The following is an 18,198-nucleotide window of genomic DNA, read 5'->3' on the forward strand; positions in this document are numbered from 1 at the left end:
GCGATACGCGATCCATAATTAAGTTGTAGATTAGTTTTAGTAGATTAAACGAAAATAAACTAAACCCGTATACGCGTATTATATCGAATCCTATTAGCGAACTAAAATTTCTGGTTCGAATGATGAACTACAAGTACAAAGGAAAATAGTGAGAGAAAGACACAAATATCTAATTTGATGTCAAAAAAGTTTGTAACGTCTTTCTACACGTCGTCTGTAAATAATTTTAAAGTTAATACTATAAAATAAATACTTAATCCTTTTTTTTTTTATTATTAGAGAGAATAGCTGTGATTAGTAACTATAATTAGAACAGTCATACTTTTAAAGTTTTAAACTATTAACTTTCTTTATCGATGTACATTTTAAACGAACTTTGTAGAAGTTTTTGTTTTTAGAGTTTGTAAAAAAAACCATCCTCTTCTAAACTTCAGGTCACCAATGGCTGAAAACGAATCTCGACGTGATACCCGAGTCGGGCTGGTCCGTCGATCCGTTCGGCCACGGCGGCACCATACCCTACTTCCTCAGAGCCTCGGGTGCATCCGGCACGGTAATCCAGAGGATACACTACGCGTGGAAGCAGTGGTTCGCCAAAAAGCAGTACGGCGATTTCGTCTGGCGGCAGCCATGGGACCGTGACGGCGCAGCCGACATGCTAACCCACAATCAGCCCGTTCGACATATACAACATCAAACATTCGTGCGGACCGCATCCGCACGTCCTGCCTCAACTTCGACTTCCGTAAGATACGCGGCGAGTACACTGAGTACTCGGTCCGCGCTGTCGAGATCACGCCCAACAACGTCAAGCAGATGGCCGAGCTGTTGCTGGAGCAGTACGCGAGGACAGGCTCGTTGTTTACTCACAACGTCGTGCTGATGCCACTCGGTGACGATTTCAGGTTCGCATAATTTCGTTTCGAGAAAACAGATTCATTTTTTATAATTTTTTAAATCTCATAATCTCTTTTATTTGTTTTCCATAACACTTGTTTCGGTAAAAGAGACACATCTAACCAAAGCTCATGTCGAAAACAGGTTAAATTAGTGAGACGTTTCTTGTCGTCTGATTTCAGATACGACCACGCGATCGAGTGGGATCAACAGTATACCAACTACAAAATCCTGATGGATTACATAAACAGCCGGAAGGACGAGTATAATGCCGAGGTAGTGTTTGGGACGCCGAAGGACTATTCCGCGAGATACAAAAGCGCGTAAACAAGTTTCCGTCGTTGACGGGCGACTTCTTCGTGTACTCGGAACATCTTCAGCGAGGGTAGACCGGCCTATTGGAGTGGCTACTTCACGACCAGACCGTACATGAAGATCCGGGACCGTGAGCTCGAGGCGAATCTCAGATCCGCCGAGATCCTCTACACGATCACGCTAAATCTTGCCAAACAGTCCGGCAAGGATATAAAACTTTACGAGACGCATTTCGAGAAGCTGGTGAAGGCGAGACGTAATCTGGGCCTGTTCCAGCATCACGACGCGATCACCGGCACCTCGAAGTCCTTCGTCATGAAGGATTACGCGTTGAAACTTTTCGAGTCGATTTCGGACACGACGAGCCTGCAAAGCTTCGCTATCCAGTCGCTCGCGGCCACCATCAGCGGCAAGTCGAATTCCGTTTACGTGTTGGCCGAGTCGGACAGAGACAGCTACGAAAAACTGCCGAAGAAGATACCAATCGGCGTGAATGGCCACGAGACTAGGAAGATCGTTCTGTTTAATCCATTGGCGCAACCCAGACAGGAAGTGATCAGTCTCAAAGTCACGTCATACAAATCAAAGTCCTGGACCCTCAAAAGAACCCTATACCGTATCAGATCGCGCCGGTAATGAACGCCACGAGCATCACGCATGACGTGTACGTACTGCTCTTCGTAGCTGAGCTGAAGCCGCTATCGATCGCTACGTATCACCTGCGGCAGGTCGACAAGGTGCCGCCGGAGGCCATCTCGACGGTGTACTGCAGTCGTTGCGGCAAAGACAACGTCTTTCCCATCAAGCCCATGCAGGTGGGCGACGTGCAGCTCGAGAATCAGCGAATGAAACTGCTGTTTGACGGACAGACAGGTTTCTTGAAACGCGTGACGAAAAAATCCACCGGCAAGATCATGCAGTGCGCCGTGCAGTTCGCCGCGTATCCCTCGGCGCAATTCCACAGCGGTGCCTACCTCTTCATGCCTGACCCGAATCTCCGGGACACCGATAAGGATGTCCTGGAAGCGTACACGCCGCACCAGAAGATCTACATCGTCAGCGGTAGCCTGAGTTCTCGCCTCACCGTCGAGTACGGGAAACTATTGACGCATCACGTGGCCATCTACCATCGCGACGGCGGCCTCGGCGAAGCTATCTACTTGCGCAACATCGTGGACTTTGAGACACCACCGAAGAATCGTGAGACAGAAATGTTCATGCGGTTTGCAGACCGACATCTCGAATGGCGACCCTCCCGAGTTCTACACCGATCTGAACGGCCACCAGATGATTAAGCGTACCAAGATCGAGCGCATCGGCATCGAGGGCAACTATTTCCCCATCACGACCATGGCCTACATCGAGGATTCGAATCACCGACTAACGCTCCTGGTGAACCATTGCCAGGGTGCGGCCAGCTATCAGCCCGGTTGGCTGGAGGTAATGCTGGATCGCAGGACTCTATATGATGATTCGCGAGGCATGGGCGAAGGTTTACTCGACAATCGACGGACCGTCATCAAGCACTGGTTGCTACTTGAAGATATCAGCGGCGAGAAAGACAAATATTCGAGGCCGTCGCTGTTCGCCAATCACCTGAGCAACACTCTTAATTATCCAGTAAATATCTTTGTGGTGGACGGCAGCGAGCAGGAAGTCACGATGGCACCGGAAGTCCGACTGCTGAGTCAGAGTTTCCCGTGCGACCTACACCTGCTCAACTTGCGCACTAACCACGATCAGAAGCTGCCACACTTTCCAGTGAACAGCGCGCTCATGGTGCTGCACCGGCAGGGCTACAGCTGCTCCGTGGGCATCGACGTGGCATTGAAGCACTGTCCGCTCACCGAGAGACTCGCGCAGGGAACCGCGTTCTACAAGCTCGACAAGGTCAACGTCACGAAGACGTCGTTGACCGGCACAAAGCCGGGCGCCCGCCTGAAAGACGGTTTCCAGGAGATCGGTCTACAACCGATGCAAGTCGAAACGTATAACGTGAACTTCGTGCAATGATCTTAAGCCATAAACCGATCGACTGTCGGTCTCGATGTGTTCACGTTGATCGGTTAAAATTTCGAGAATATACACAGGCGTCTTGCCCCTTCCAAATGACACTGCCGTATATTAATCGTATTGAATACTACCTCTTTGACTCTTCGTGTAACGCGCGACGTTGTTGGCAGTGAAGAACGGAACTTTGCGGAAGCGATGCAGAAGCGAAGGTAAATCAATAATTTCTCGCGGGATAATACACGGGACAAAAAAAAAGTGACAAATAATGTTGACCACTCTAGGACAATTAATATAAACGTTTTAAACAATTTAAAAATAAAAATCAGCAGGAATCGCTTATTGTCGCCAGTCATTAAATCCAAAGGAAGACAAATATGTAGCCAACTGATTGGTCAAATTCTTTTATTTTAATTAAACTATTAAGTTAAAAGATTATGGATAATTGTAACCACTTGAGAAGGACCAAATCCCGTGGTCAAAACGTCGTAATCCTTAATAAAAAAATTTGGCCAGTCAGTCGACTACATATTTGTCTTCCTTTGAATTTAAAATAAACAATTGATTCGTACGATTTAACTAAGATGAATTCTTTCGCGTTAGGAAAAAATTTCAGAAATTTTTAATCAATTTTTATTCTACAGGTATGTAAAAGAGGCACTTTTATTAATTTCTATTGACGCTAATTTCTTGTAACAATGTTTGCTATTGGCCTAGAAATCATGTTGTCATTCATCATTTTCTGTTCCTTTACATCCAATATCTTTCGCTAATTTCATTCAGAGAAAAGGAGAAAAATTTTATATTTAATTCAATAACAGAGATCAAAGATTTATCAATTTCATTGTAAATTTTTGAAGAGTAAATGAATCATGTAAGAACTTTTAACACTATTTCTCGAGTTTAATTGAATTTCGCGAGATGATATTTCGTCGGTTACGTTACATTTTTGCGGAAAATTTTATAAGAAGTGGCAGGTATAAGAATAGTGTGCGTGTAAATATTTCAATCGATGCAACACAATTAATTACTAATCGTGACAAATGTGCAACGTATGCGTGCGCCAATGTACATATTGTTCCTGTATCCTTACGTTTTATTATCAAACGAGAGGTATCGAGAGAGAAGGGGGGAGAAAAAAGGCGAGAGAAGATGTACTACACACGCGATATATAAATACATTAGTAATTTATTCTAAACAAGAGAGTCTGAAATATCTAATTAATATATGTACATTCGCTGGAACGAGATAATTGGGATCAGATTTATCTCTACCTATTCTACTCATTTAAATTTTAAATAATTCTTCCATAATTTAATACCTTTATCGCTGGAATAACTTTGACTATATTTATAGAAATTTTTTGAATCTCCTAAATCTCTCTTCACCATTAACTTCTTATTATGGAAAAAATTTCTATTTCTAAATTTTCTTATTTATTTTTGAAGACATTTATCATGTTGTTTTTCAAAATAAATAAAATAGTATTTCAAAGTTTCTAATTTTCCACACTTTTTAACAAATGTAGATAAATGAAAAGTGATTTTGCGAGATATAAAAGGGGCCAGCGAATTAGGCCTACAGAGAGGATAAAAGAATTCAAATTGCATATAGTGACTTTATCTGTTCGTACGGTGATAGACAAACAGACAAACTGACAATTGACAAACTGACCGACAGAAATTTCTTTTACCAAGCGTATAGAGGTATATTTGTATATATTGTATCGTATATATGTATATATTACATATCAGCAGATCGTGTAACTTGCCCTAGACAATTATAGTAGATCCTTGTGATAGCGAAACGATGTAAAGAAAATCTTATACATCTATTTTCGTATGTCAAATATTTGCTGTCAATCTTCTTCTCTCTCCCTCTCTCTCTCCCTTTCTCTCTCTTTCTCTCTATCTCTCTCTTTCTCTCTCTCTCTCTCTCTCCCCGCGAGTATTGACAGTAAGTGTCTTCTTGTCGACGAGGAGGGACGCGATTCCGGGGGATACTCTCCGCGTATCGTGTAGGCAGTCCGAAAATGTAGTAAAGTGTAATGCATGTAAAATGAACTTGCGTGCCAGACGGCGAGGAAGTTATCTCTCTGGAGATAACGCGAAAGGAGTGAGTCTTCACAAGATACGAAGATACGATTTATTTTTTTTGTAAATAATTAAATAATTTGACGATAATTCTGCGATAATTATATTAACGATCGACGTGAATCTCGAATCTGTTCCTCCGTTTTTTTTTTCCAACATTCAAGACGTTTATGCGACGTAATGAGAACCTGTTAGATCAGTAATATGAAATACCGTACTTCCGAGCTGTTCTTTGTTATATGATTATGTGAGCGAATGATAAATGTCGCAGACACTTTGCAACGCATTGTGTTCGTCGCATGTTGTTTGTGGTGTTTCCAGCGATCTTCCGCTTCCATGGAGAATCTCGAAGTGTCCCTTTTTGTGGCTGTACCGTCGGTCCGATTTGTACATATTAGATTAATTAATGGAAAGTCGTGCAGCTTCCGCGTGTGAGTGGGCTGTCGCGTTCCTCCGGCGCGAGAAAGGAACCGGGGAGGAACGGGGCGGAAATTAGTTTTCTCCGAGTGGTACAAGAAATATTGTACAGTGCGGTTGCAGCTACTCGTTGCGTACAAGCGGCGAGCAGAACGTTCGTGTCGCTTCTCCGTATACCGGAGACTTGGTAATTATTACGAAGTGGCGTTTTTTAATTCACGCGAAAGACAGATGTTGTCTATGTAAATTTTCTTATTTAAGATTACGGTGCGAATTTACGAACTTTTCGGTGCGGTGGTTTTATACTGCTACGTTATCTCTTAGATATTTTATCGCACGCGTGCAAATTTCTGCTCACAATTCTAATAACGTGACATTCTAATAAACCATTAAACCTTCGAATTCATTCTTTTTCTCAATGAATTGACGCAGTTGTTTTCAGTTAATCGACATGTTTTATCGTCATTGAAGCCGTCGTTGAAACATGTAACAAATTGCGATTAATTGCTTTCTTTTTTTAATAACACACGTTTATATTTATCGCGCCAAATGCTATATTTTTATTAAATAATCCATTTTCGTTCGTTACCAAATGTCAAATTGCCGTTTAATTTCAGTCGACAAATCCTCTATTTCCTGACGACGAATTTTGAACGACGCCCATCGAATTGATTATTAAATAAAAATTCGACATCGATATCGAATAGAGCTTTGTAATACAACATTTTGTGTTACAAAGTTGGTCAAAAGCGGAAACGTCCGTCACAGATACGGCTTGTGATGCCGTCGGGCAATTAAGCTTCGTAAGCATTGGTTATTAAAATTTTTTCGATCGACTTATGGCTCCGATAGATTTCACGGTTCACAGCGCGAACGAATACGGGTTTAACGGTATTGTGTAAATAGAGGATCGTCGATAAAATCGTTAAACCGATAGATCGTAAAGAGTAATGGAAAATTAAAAGTACGGGCGGATGGGTGCACGGGTGAAGTGTAGGAAAGTTATCTCCTTCGCGCTCTCATCACGTTTAATCACATCGGTTGCACATTCGATCTTTGGCCGAAAAAAGGTTTGCAAAAATAACTTCTATTTGTCCCCATATTTATATATTGGCTTGATATAAAACCGTCCTTATTTCGATATAATAATAAATCTAAATTTATCTCTTATTTACATATACTTCTCGAAACTCTGGGATTTTTAATTAGGCGAATTGATAATCGGTATTTCTCTATATTATATTTGATATTATATCATCTGTTTGATATTATTTATTTCGACATTGTTATTTTAATGTGCGCACTAACGACACTGCCCACGATAACATATCCAGTCGTCCGCTCCGTTTAACGTAACGAATCAAAAAAAGAGCCTCAAACAGCGAAATCTCGCCGTGGAGGGATATGGATTCGACTCTCGTTGCTCGAGCATTTTCCACACATTTTCGCGGAAACTGTACTTCTCCGTTTAAGAGCACCGTGAGATCTCTACGTCGAGATTTCTGCAAATGTCGACAAAACGCCCGAAACTATCGAGCAACCAAGTCGCTCGGCGCCAATGACTGTCCCTGTAACGATATTGTAACATACTGTATGTTTTGTGCCGTCGTTAGAGAGAAAAAAAGTGTTCTATATCACAAAGAATAAAGTTATATTATATGTTCACACACACAAACAAACACACACACACACACGTACACACAAATCTGTCGCTCGGACGATTCGCAAAGGGTTCGGCCGCTTGGAATCGCGCGAGCGCGGGACGCGCGAATGGCGATGATTACATACGATATTCCTTATGTTATAATGTAATATTATATTTATTAAATAAAACTAGTAACTGACGTATATTTTGATCAGCCGCGTTGTTCTCTGTGTAACGAGAGTGGCCCCCCTTCGACAAAAGCAGGTAAAAATAATCAAGGTGGTTGAAAGACTCGATAAAATCTTATCTTTCCCCGTATGTCGCATTTCTTTTGCAACTATAATGAGACACTTGAGAAGAGAGCTCGATTATTTTTCTTTCTTTAAATATCATATGATTCTTTTGCAAATTTTGTATCTTTTTCTCACGTTTTTTACATAAATAGCTGTGTATAACGCTTAATAAGAATATTTATAACTTTGTGTGAACACGAATGAATATTTGCGTTTTCTTAATTAATTCTTGTAGATATGTAAAACGCGCCGATTAACGGCTAACGCATAAATATCGATCATTTGTTCTCTTTTCTTCCTAAAAAGTATATTAATAAAAAGGCGAGATATATAATCGCGAAACCAGAGGGAGCATCTGGCCTAAACGTTAATCGATATCGTTACTTGGCACATAATTCTCATTAATGGCGATTATACGGTATTCTTCAATAAGTGCCTCGCCGATGCTGATGTCGCTTGTTGACCGTATAATTGAGTTCACAATAAGACGGAGATTATGCAGACGCAATATCAAGAAAATTGCAAGCAAGATCCCATCGTGCGAAACAGATTAATTTACATATTCCACCCTTGATGACACTTAAGTCTCTCTCTCTCTCTCTCTCTCTCTCTCTCTCTCTCTCTCTCTCTCTCTCGCCCTCCCCTTCCGCCTCTCAAGTCTGACGTTCTTTGTATATTGCCGATTCAGGTAAAACCGCGAGGAGAGGCCTAGAAGATAGTTAATCTGATTATAAAATTGTAAAGACAGCTTCGCAAAGAGAAGTGCAGAGAGAATGAGAGAAAGGGACGTCGTGAATTTCTCCCCAATGCAATTACATCTTATCCTAACAACTTTATTATCTCATCAAAGATATTTAATGTTATAATGGTGAATTTGATTAATTTTACTTAGTTCATGTATCCTTTATACTCTCTTAACGAATTAATGAAATCTCGTCGGTTTTCAGTGCTAAACTTGTAACTGTGATCGTCAGTAAATATTCACTGCCTTTCAGCGATTAAGAAAGAGAGATGCTCTTACTGAATCAGGGTACTCAATCAGGGAAGTATCCATTTGGAATATGTCTCGAAAATCGATCTCACAGCCTTCGTGTAACTTGACAGCTCGATCATTGTGAATGTCAACGATCACACAGCACACAAAGTCGTTCAATGATATCTCATTAACTGAGTAGCCTTATTGGTTAATAACTGCACATGTACACTCAATAAGGTCTTTGAATGGGGTGCCAATATGAAGACCGCACGATCTCGAGATAAAATAGATAGTTTTCGGAAACAGATTTCGTATTGCCATTAAAAAACCAGTGTATATATCACTGATTGAAATAATTATGACACTAGTATTCGATTGTTCGCTGTCTCATTGAATAATATACTGATTCTGATGAGTAGAGAGTGTAATAAAATAAGAACGAAAAGAGAGAGAAAGAATATACATTCGTTACGTACGTATATCCGGCTTGGATTACGTTTTGTGAGATTACATTTTCGGAGGAAGAATGGAAAGAGGAGCCCCCATTGTGTGCCCGAGATATTCGTACCGCTTCGAATCTCAGGCTCTCGGTAGGGGAGGTAGGATCAAAAGCTGCGCTAATTTCTAAAGCGCACGATGGAGTACGGACGGACGGATGGATTTTGGTTTTTCTTTGCACGATGATTCGGCTCGACGTAGGCGAAAAAATGGGATTCCCGCCGTCCAGGCCCCGGACAGCTGGAATGAACATCGCGCGCTCGCGCGTGCCTTCGTTATACAAGTTTTAATTACAATCGATTCAATTTCCTTCTACGCCGAGGACGGCGGAGTTTTCATTCGCCCGCCAATCGAGATACTTCGTCAGCTCGTTCTCGTGAACCTGACACTCGTAATACCCCGTTTACCGTCCCCGTAAATCCGGCGCGCGCGGCCTTTTCGCCGTTTCGATGATGGCTCGTTGACGCCACGGTTGAAAAGTCTGTTACTCTTTCCTTATTCTTCTTTCTTTCTTTTTTTTTTTTTACAAAAGTAATCGCTCGATAAGTCGCAAAGTAAAAGCCGGGAGGGATTTCTAGGAGGACGTCATTTAATCGCAGAGAATTCCATTAATTCTCCCCCTGCACAGGGGGAGAAATTTATCAAATTCTACGTCACGTATTTTTGAAGCAAAAAGTCACGGGAGCATATTATAATGTCTCTCCGATCGCTTACTTTTCTCGATGATATAAAGTTGTATTAGTTAAAAAAAAAAAAAGATAAGACAGCATTTTTACTTCGAAGCGATAAAGATTCTTTTCTCCAGAAAAATTTTCACGATTCGGGACGCAGAGAACTCGCGCGTCTCTGAGAGTTAATGAATAATTTGCATTTTTTTACTGCAAAATTATACGCGCGCTATAGATGATATTGTACTATCGCGCGAAATCGGGAAAGATCGCAGAATTTATTCAAAGATATTCAAAGGAAAACGCCAGCGATTTTCCTCGCCGAGATTGACTGTGGCAAGAAAAGCTCGGTGGGACGAGCGTCGCTTAGCCGTCGCTTATGAATATTTATAAATCTTAACCCGCCGTTATACATAAGTCACGCGAATCGATCGAAAACTTTTTTTTTTTTTCAGGAGATTGCTTTCTCAATGAAACTCGCAGTCTTTCTCGCGACAGGCAATCATAACGTAATAATAACTCCTTTCGATTAATCGAAATCAAATAACAAGCGCTATTATTGAGCAATACTTACACAATTGAAATTTCCAATGAAATCTGCACGAGTGAAGAACAGTCTAAGTACATTGAAAAAAAGAACTTTCAAAATTGCATTAGTAGAAAATAAAGATGTAAGCAATAACAAATGAGACTGGCATCAACAAATATGAACAACGTGATTAAGCAGACTAATAGAGGAAGCATCCTAGAATTAAACACCATCGGAATTAAGACTTCAGGTGTGCAAAAATAAATACCTCAGAAATGAGACTAAACTACGGTGTGTTCTCACGTTCTCATTAAAAGGAAAACCGAGTCGCCGCAAGTCGCCGGAATATATGAAGCTCACGTGGATTGTATTGCCACCACGTGTACCGCCTTTTCTTGCCAGGTCTCTCTGACGTCTTCAGCTAATTAGAGTGAGGACACAATCCGGGGACGCACGCCGCGGGATAATCGAGAATCTCGTTAGGAACCGCGAAGAAACGAAGGCAGGGTTTCCATCCGGCATCCATAAACGTCGCGCCTGATGGGCGCAGATAGGTGAGCGTCATCGGGATGAAAGCGTCGGCCCTTTCTGTGTCGTCGTCGTCGTCGTCGTAGCTGATATCACCCTATGATTCCGTTAGTCACCCATCCGCGTGGCGTACTGTTAATTTATATGGAAATATAAGCAGTCTCGCGGATTATAAGCAGCCGCGGCTGCTCCTTGCCGCGCGCGGCGTCTTGCAGCAAATTATTCCGACCGGTGTCGCGTCCTACGTCGAGGAACAACGGGGTGAGATTATTCACCGCCACCTTCTCGGTAATATTAATAATTAGCGGTATTGCGGGCCATTCAAACAACCGGCGAAATCACTTTGCACTTTGATCGAAAACTCGATAAAAGGAAGTATTATTCATACAATTTTGGAGAGCAGAGTTTTTTCTGCTTTTTTCTCGTCTTAAAAATTACTGAAAAAATTACACTTTAGAAATAAAATATTATTAAATCGTTAAGTATTATTATTATTATAAGTATTATTATTAAACCATTAACTCGGTCTTAATCAAAATTTATAGATTAGTATTTACAGATAAAAAGAGTTGTCCTTTTCAATTATTCTACAAAAAAATTGGCAAAATTGGTGAATATTTGTCGGTAAAAAGACAGAGGTCTTTTTTTATCTTCACCTTCAATCTTTTTTTAGATATCTCACTTTATCATCGATTCGATTTTCGAGGAGAGCGGTTCTTTTCAGGATCCAGGATTAAGAAAAAAAGCTTTTTCCATTTTTTTTTATTTTCAGCGTTTTACTTTTGATATTTTGATCTGAATATTTGCAAACTGTTTCACCCTCGGAATACACAGTTTATTAATATGTCGAACTGTGTACGTGTATGTGTGCGTGAGTTAATTATCGTGCCTCGCCACGTTTGTCAAAGCACGAAGGATCTTTGCGCGTTGCAAAAGCGAGTATGATTTGACTCGACGTCAAAGCCGAAAGATAGCGTTAATACCGGTCGGTTGTCGTGTACACAGCGCGCAGGGGTGAGAGGACGATGGTGGCGGGGATGGTTTTAATAAATGCTCATCTCGAGAGAAACTTTTCTCGTCTTTCCCGCGCGCAGAGGGATATCGCTTTTCTTCTCCTCCGCTAGATGAAAATCCGTCTCTCTGCTCCGGCAGCGACGACTTGGGTTTCATCAATTACGACGGACGACAAAGTAGACGACGCGTGCGCCTCTAAGCGTCCGTGAACGTCTATAAGGATAGCGTCGCCGGGAGATGTCTGCAGGATGGAGAATTTGTTCAGGAGAATAATAGCTTCGAGATATCCTATGAATTTTCAGGTGGGAAATAAAGAAAGAACTCGTATCAATTATAATCTTAATGAATATCTTGGGCAGCAGTGCGTAATTCAATATGTTCCTCATATTTTTCTTTATATCATATTTACAACGTGGCTTTTTTTTTTGTTTTCGGGATAGGCGTGAAACTTAAACTTAAAACGACGAGTCGTTTCTGTTTCGCTAACCGAATAGCGAAGCGACAAAGTCTAAGCACGAGGAAGTTATATTGAAAAAGTTCATCGCTGGCGTTCGTCCAAGTACTCTGCGGGAAAAAAACAGAGATTATTTCGCGCCTAAAGCAACACATTAATAGAATCGATATTAACGCCAAATAGGAATTAATCTCTTGTTCGCACAGAATAATGCAAAACTTCCAAAATTGCCGCGCGTATATTCGGATACTGAAATTCAATAGTTTCATTCAGCCTCTCGTGTAAACAAGCTTCCCGTGTGTTTGTATAAAATGTGATTTCAAATTTAATTCTAATTAGATTCGCACGCGCAGGCGAACGCGTAATCGGAGCTCGGATTGTATATCCGTAATTTGTGTGTTAATTTATAGTTTACGAGTCGACCGACTCTCTCTCTGTTTTGAGAAATTAATTAATAATAATTAATTAAGTCGTTCATATAATATTAGAGATAAATTACGCAGCGCATTTATTATAATGCCGCGGACGGCTCGAGCCACGTACAGGATATTTCGTAATATCCAGTCTAATCGGAGTACTCCAAGTTTAATCTCGATGTTTCCGAATACGGGCGGATGTCTGTCGGTGAGGAGGGAGGGGAGGGAGAAGAAAAACGCGGGGACCTATGACGACGACGACGACGATGACTTGCTCGGTGGAGGGAGAGAGAGAAAGAGAGAGAGAGAGAGAGAGAGAGAGAGAGAGAGAGAGAGAGAGAGAGACGCGGAAAGAGGAACGCGAGAAGCGAGCTTGTTTACCAATAATAAGGTTCAAGCCGGCGCGAGGGAAGACGAAGCGTCTTTTCTCGCGGACTGGATGGATGAATAGAAACTCGAGAACGCGAACTCCGCGCCGAGCGTAGCAACCAACCGTTGCCGTCCGCATACGAGACATATTGTCCCGGGGATGATCGCGAGGCTGAAGGGGTTGGATGTGAGCGAATGAAGCGGGAGTACGAAACGGCCGGCTATTCTCGAAGCCCATGGCATATTTCGCATAGCGATACGAGCGGATTTCCTCACAGACGACGTCTGCTTTTCCCGCGAGCGTGTCAATGCCTCTCCCTTCCCCTCTCTCCCCCTTCGATTCTTCAACACATGTTTACGTAATATAAATCTTGTCTTAATTGTTGTTTTAGTGGCAAATTATCAGATATAAATTCGTCGACAATTTTCAAGTTCGATCATCGTTACTTTTTAAAAGCATGGAAGATGATAATAATAATGTCCGTCGTTCCACTCGTCTCGAAAGTTGACTTCGTGATATGTTGAATTTGATTTTTCCTGTGGTTAGAATTTTATTACTCGAAAAAGATTCAGCCTCGCAGTTAATTAACGTCTCTCCGACTGTACAGTCGGATTAGATGAAAGTTGCTAACGTGGACGGGACGCGTGTCGTGAGAATTCCGCTCTAAACTTTCCTCCCGTTTCTGACGTTAAGGGATACGTCCAGGATACGTGCGAGCCCTTAGGATATCTTAAGAAACGGAGAGGTACAACTTTAAACGTCATAAGCTCCACAAGGTAGAGAGCTCGCGGACTCTTTAATACACGGGAAATTGAAAATGTACTCTAACGCGACGTCGTTTACATGGAGACGGCAGATTTTCCTTCGTCCCTCCCTCCCTCTCTATCTCCTTTCCCCTTTCTGTCGCGCCCCGTAGAATTCCGAAGATCTTGGCGAGAAGCAGCAGCAGCAGCAGCAGCGTCATTTATATCCGAGGGACTGGTACCTTCGGTCCGTCTTGCCGGTAAGATAAATTGCCATTCAGGCCACACGATAAACGAACCACCATCCACCCACACTCTCACTTATCCTCTCGCTTCCGTTTCCGTCCCGGGAAGCGAATAGAGACATACGCGCTGTTTCGTTTGGCGGATCGTTTTCCCCGTGCAAAACGCCGAAGACGTATAAGTCCACTCCATCAAGCGTCGAGCTCTGGAGCTTATCAAACTTCTGAAGGGCGGTTTCGTAATATTGCGTCTCCCGCTTTTCCCCCCTAACCCCCTATCCCCACATGCCGTCGGCATCGATCTTCCACGGAGCCGGAAATTAAGCTCGCCACGAGGTATTTTTTTAGGCGAACTTCACGCAGCATTTATCAGCGGGGGTGAAGTATTTTTACAACCCTACCTTCCGTGAATAGTTTGCGGCGAAAAGTCTGAGGTTTAACTGGTTTTCCGCCTCTTTTTAAACTGGAAAATGTTGTTAACAGAATATCGCCGAGAATATCGCAGAGTACGTTTTCCTTCATCTCGGGACTTTAGAAAGTAGTAACTGAAAATTTAAAAACTTCTCCCCCCCCCCTTCGTTTCTGTGCTCGTGTATGTGTGTTTGTGGAAGTCTTTTTTAATTCGAACTGAAATTTCTTTCAAGTCGGAAAAATAATTGCAAAGAATGTCCAGAGCTGCTCAAATCGCCCGCTGTTCGTGAAGCCATCCATCATCTCTCGGAGACGGCGTTGCATCAATTTCGATTAGGAAGACGCGCGAGTCGAATGTACACAAGCGGAGAGAAAAGGTTTCAGGCAAAAGTCATCGGAGGAAAATCACAGAGAAGACAGATGCGCCCGTGTCACTGACAAGGGAACCTCGCAAACTCGAAAATTTAGATTTTAATGAAACTTGGTATAAATGTAGAGGGGGTGAATACATGAATTTAGAAATTTTTAGTTGGTGCCCAAAAAGATTTGAAAGGGTGAAACCACCCTTCAAAGTTGAGACGATTTTTGCAGTTTTCGATATATGTCGTAATTAAACAAAATATAAAAAATGTTTCATACGAAAGTTTTACAGTATAAATATCTTATTTAATTATGCTATTTATTAAAAAAAAAATTTTATCATTTTTTTTTCTCGAAAAATGAATAGCGTAGTTAAATGAAGGTTAGGTATTTATGCTGTAAAACTTTTGTATGAAACATTTTTTAATATTTTGTTTAGTTTACGAGATATATTGAAAAACCGCAAAAATGTCTCAACATTGAAAGGTGGTCTTACCCCTTCAAACCGTTTTGGGCACCAACTAAAAATTTCTAAATTCATGTATTCACCCCGCTCTACATTTACGCCAAGTTTCATTAAAATCAGAATTTACGGGTTCTCGCGAGGTTCCCTTGTCAGAGTATTGTAAAAATTCAATAATTATTTTTCGCAATGGTCAGCCTATTGCAGAAATTATTTTTTACAATCCTCTGTGTATTGTAAAAAATTCGATATTTTCTGCAATTGTCAGCCTATTGCAGAAAATAATTTTTACAACGCTCTGTGTATTGTAAAAATTCGATATTTTCTGCAATTGTCAGCCTATTGCAGAAAATAATTTTTACAATTCTCTGTGTATTGTAAAAATTCGATATTTTCTGCAATTGTCAGCCTATTGCAGAAAATAATTTTTACAATGCTCTGTGTATTGTAAAAATTCGATATTTTTCTGCAATTGTCAGCCTATTGCAGAAAATAATTTTTACAATGCTCTTGTATTGTAAAAATTCGATATTTTCTGCAATTGTCAGCCTATTGGCAGAAAATAATTTTTACAAACGCTCTGTGTATTGTAAAAATTCGATATTTTATGCAATTGTCAGCCTATTGCAGAAAATAATTTTTACAAACGCTCTGTGTATTGTAAAAATTCGATATTTTCTGCAATTGTAGCCTATTGCAGAAAATAATTTTTACAACGCTCTGTGTATTGTAAAAATTCGATATTTTCTGCAATTGCCAGCCTATTGCAGAAATAATTTTTACAACGCTCTGTGTATTGTAAAAATTCGATATTTTCTGCAATTGTCAGCCTATTGCAGAAAATAATTTACAATGCTCTGTGTATTGTAAAAATTCGATATTTTCTGCAATTGTCAGCCTATTGCAGAAAATAAGTTTTACAATGCTCTGTGTATTGTAAAAATTCGATAGTTTTCTGCAATTGTCAGCCTATTGCAGAAAATAATTTTTACAAAATGCTCGGTGTTTTGTAAAAATTCGATATTTTTCTGCAATTGTCAGCCTATTGCAGAAAATAATTTTTACAAAACGCTCTGTGTATTGTAAAAATTTCGATATTTTCTGCAATTGTCAGCCTATTGCAGAAATAATTTTTACAACGCTCTGGTGTATTGTAAAAATTCGATATTTTATGCAATTGTCAGCCTATTGCAGAAAATAATTTTACAACGCTCTGTGTATTGTAAAAATTCGATATTTTATTGCAATTGTCAGCCTATTGCAGAAAATAATTTTTACAGGCTCTGTGTATTGTAAAAATTCGATATTTTATGCAATTGTCAGCCTATTGCAGAAAATAATTTTTACAATGCTCTGTGTATTGTAAAACAATTCGATATTTTATGCAATTGTCAGCCTATTGCAGAAAATAATTTTTACAATGCTCTGTGTATTGTAAAAATTCGATATTTTATGCAATTGTCAGCCTATTGCAGAAAATAATTTTTACAATGCTCTGTGTATTGTAAAAATACGATATTTTATGCAATTGTCAGCCTATTGCAGAAAATAATTTTTACAATGCTCTGTGTATTGTAAAAATTCGATATTTTCTGCAATTGTCAGCCTATTGCAGAAAATAATTTTTACAATGCTCTGTGTATTGTAAAAATTCGATATTTTCTGCAATTGTCAGCCTATTGCAGAAAATAATTTTTACAACGCTCTGTGTATTGTAAAAATTCGATATTTTCTGCAATTGTCAGCCTATTGCAGAAAATAATTTTTACAATGCTCTGTGTATTGTAAAAATTCGATATTTTTCTGCAATTGTCAGCCTATTGCAGAAAATAATTTTTACAATGCTCTGTGTATTGTAAAAATTCGATATTTCTGCTGTATAAAAACTCTGCATTATCGGCCCTCACTCCAAGAACGAGTCGAAGTGTGAGTGCGACGCCGCGGGCGATGCGCGGAGCGCGCGAGACGTCTGCCGATCGTCTTGCGAGCGGAATTCAAGTTGGCTTGGTTCTGGTCGGACGCTCGTTTTTACGATCCTTGCAGTTTTGATATTCTGATATCATTTTGACTTCACTGCGATAATTGTGTGGCTAAATCTGATTGGGATAGAGTTGCGGCAGATTTCCTGTCACCTAAGGTCTAATCGGGGATCTGCCGAAAGGCGCGGATACGCGAAAAGCGCACACGCACTTTTCACCTCTAACCAACGGTAAGCGCGTGCTACCACGCTTACGTTTCCTCTGGCTTTTCTCTTTGCCGCAAGGTGATAGAGTCCTTGTTCGACTCTTTTTTCTTTCTTCACATAATGGTAGAGTCCTAGTTCGACTCTCCTACTCAGAAATTAGCACGAGAATAGAGCCCTAGTTCGGCCTTTCATTCCATTTAGATCATCACCATTATAACAACGGATCAACAAGACAGCCGACATTGCAGTTTGCCGAATCGCCATTAGAAACATCGTAGAGCGAGGGACGACCACACGACGCATTCACTACATCGAAGCAACCTTTCCCCATCCTTTCCCGAGGATACTTGATTCTTCCCGACGCCTCGATTCCCGCCCTGGCATGAACTCACAGAATTTTAATTAGATTTCATCGAATTTATTTCCAACTTGTTAGCAATACTTAACGTTATGTTACAACTTCAATTTTAGTTCACGTAATAAAACCTTCTATAATATTTCAGGAATTATTTACAGCTAGCAACCAGAAACATTAATACCCCCCTACATTTTTTCTGGTCCTTCGAGCCGGATACTTCAATCGAAAATGTCGCATTTAGAAGCGAGAATTGCTCTGCAGTGAGCAGATTCAATTTGATACAAGAAGCCGCAGATTTTGAGGATACAGATG

At 40.7% G+C, this 18,198-nt stretch overlaps 1 pseudogene; it reads left to right on the forward strand.

The window, feature by feature from the left end:
- The first annotated feature begins 430 nt into the window (after window positions 1-430).
- On the forward strand, window positions 431-4,115 carry LOC118648108 (annotated as a pseudogene).
- The last annotated feature ends 14,083 nt before the right edge of the window (window positions 4,116-18,198 follow it).

The sequence above is a fragment of the Monomorium pharaonis genome, unplaced genomic scaffold (genome assembly GCF_013373865.1).
Source record: "Monomorium pharaonis isolate MP-MQ-018 unplaced genomic scaffold, ASM1337386v2 scaffold_179, whole genome shotgun sequence".
Lineage (NCBI taxonomy): Eukaryota > Metazoa > Arthropoda > Insecta > Hymenoptera > Formicidae > Monomorium > Monomorium pharaonis.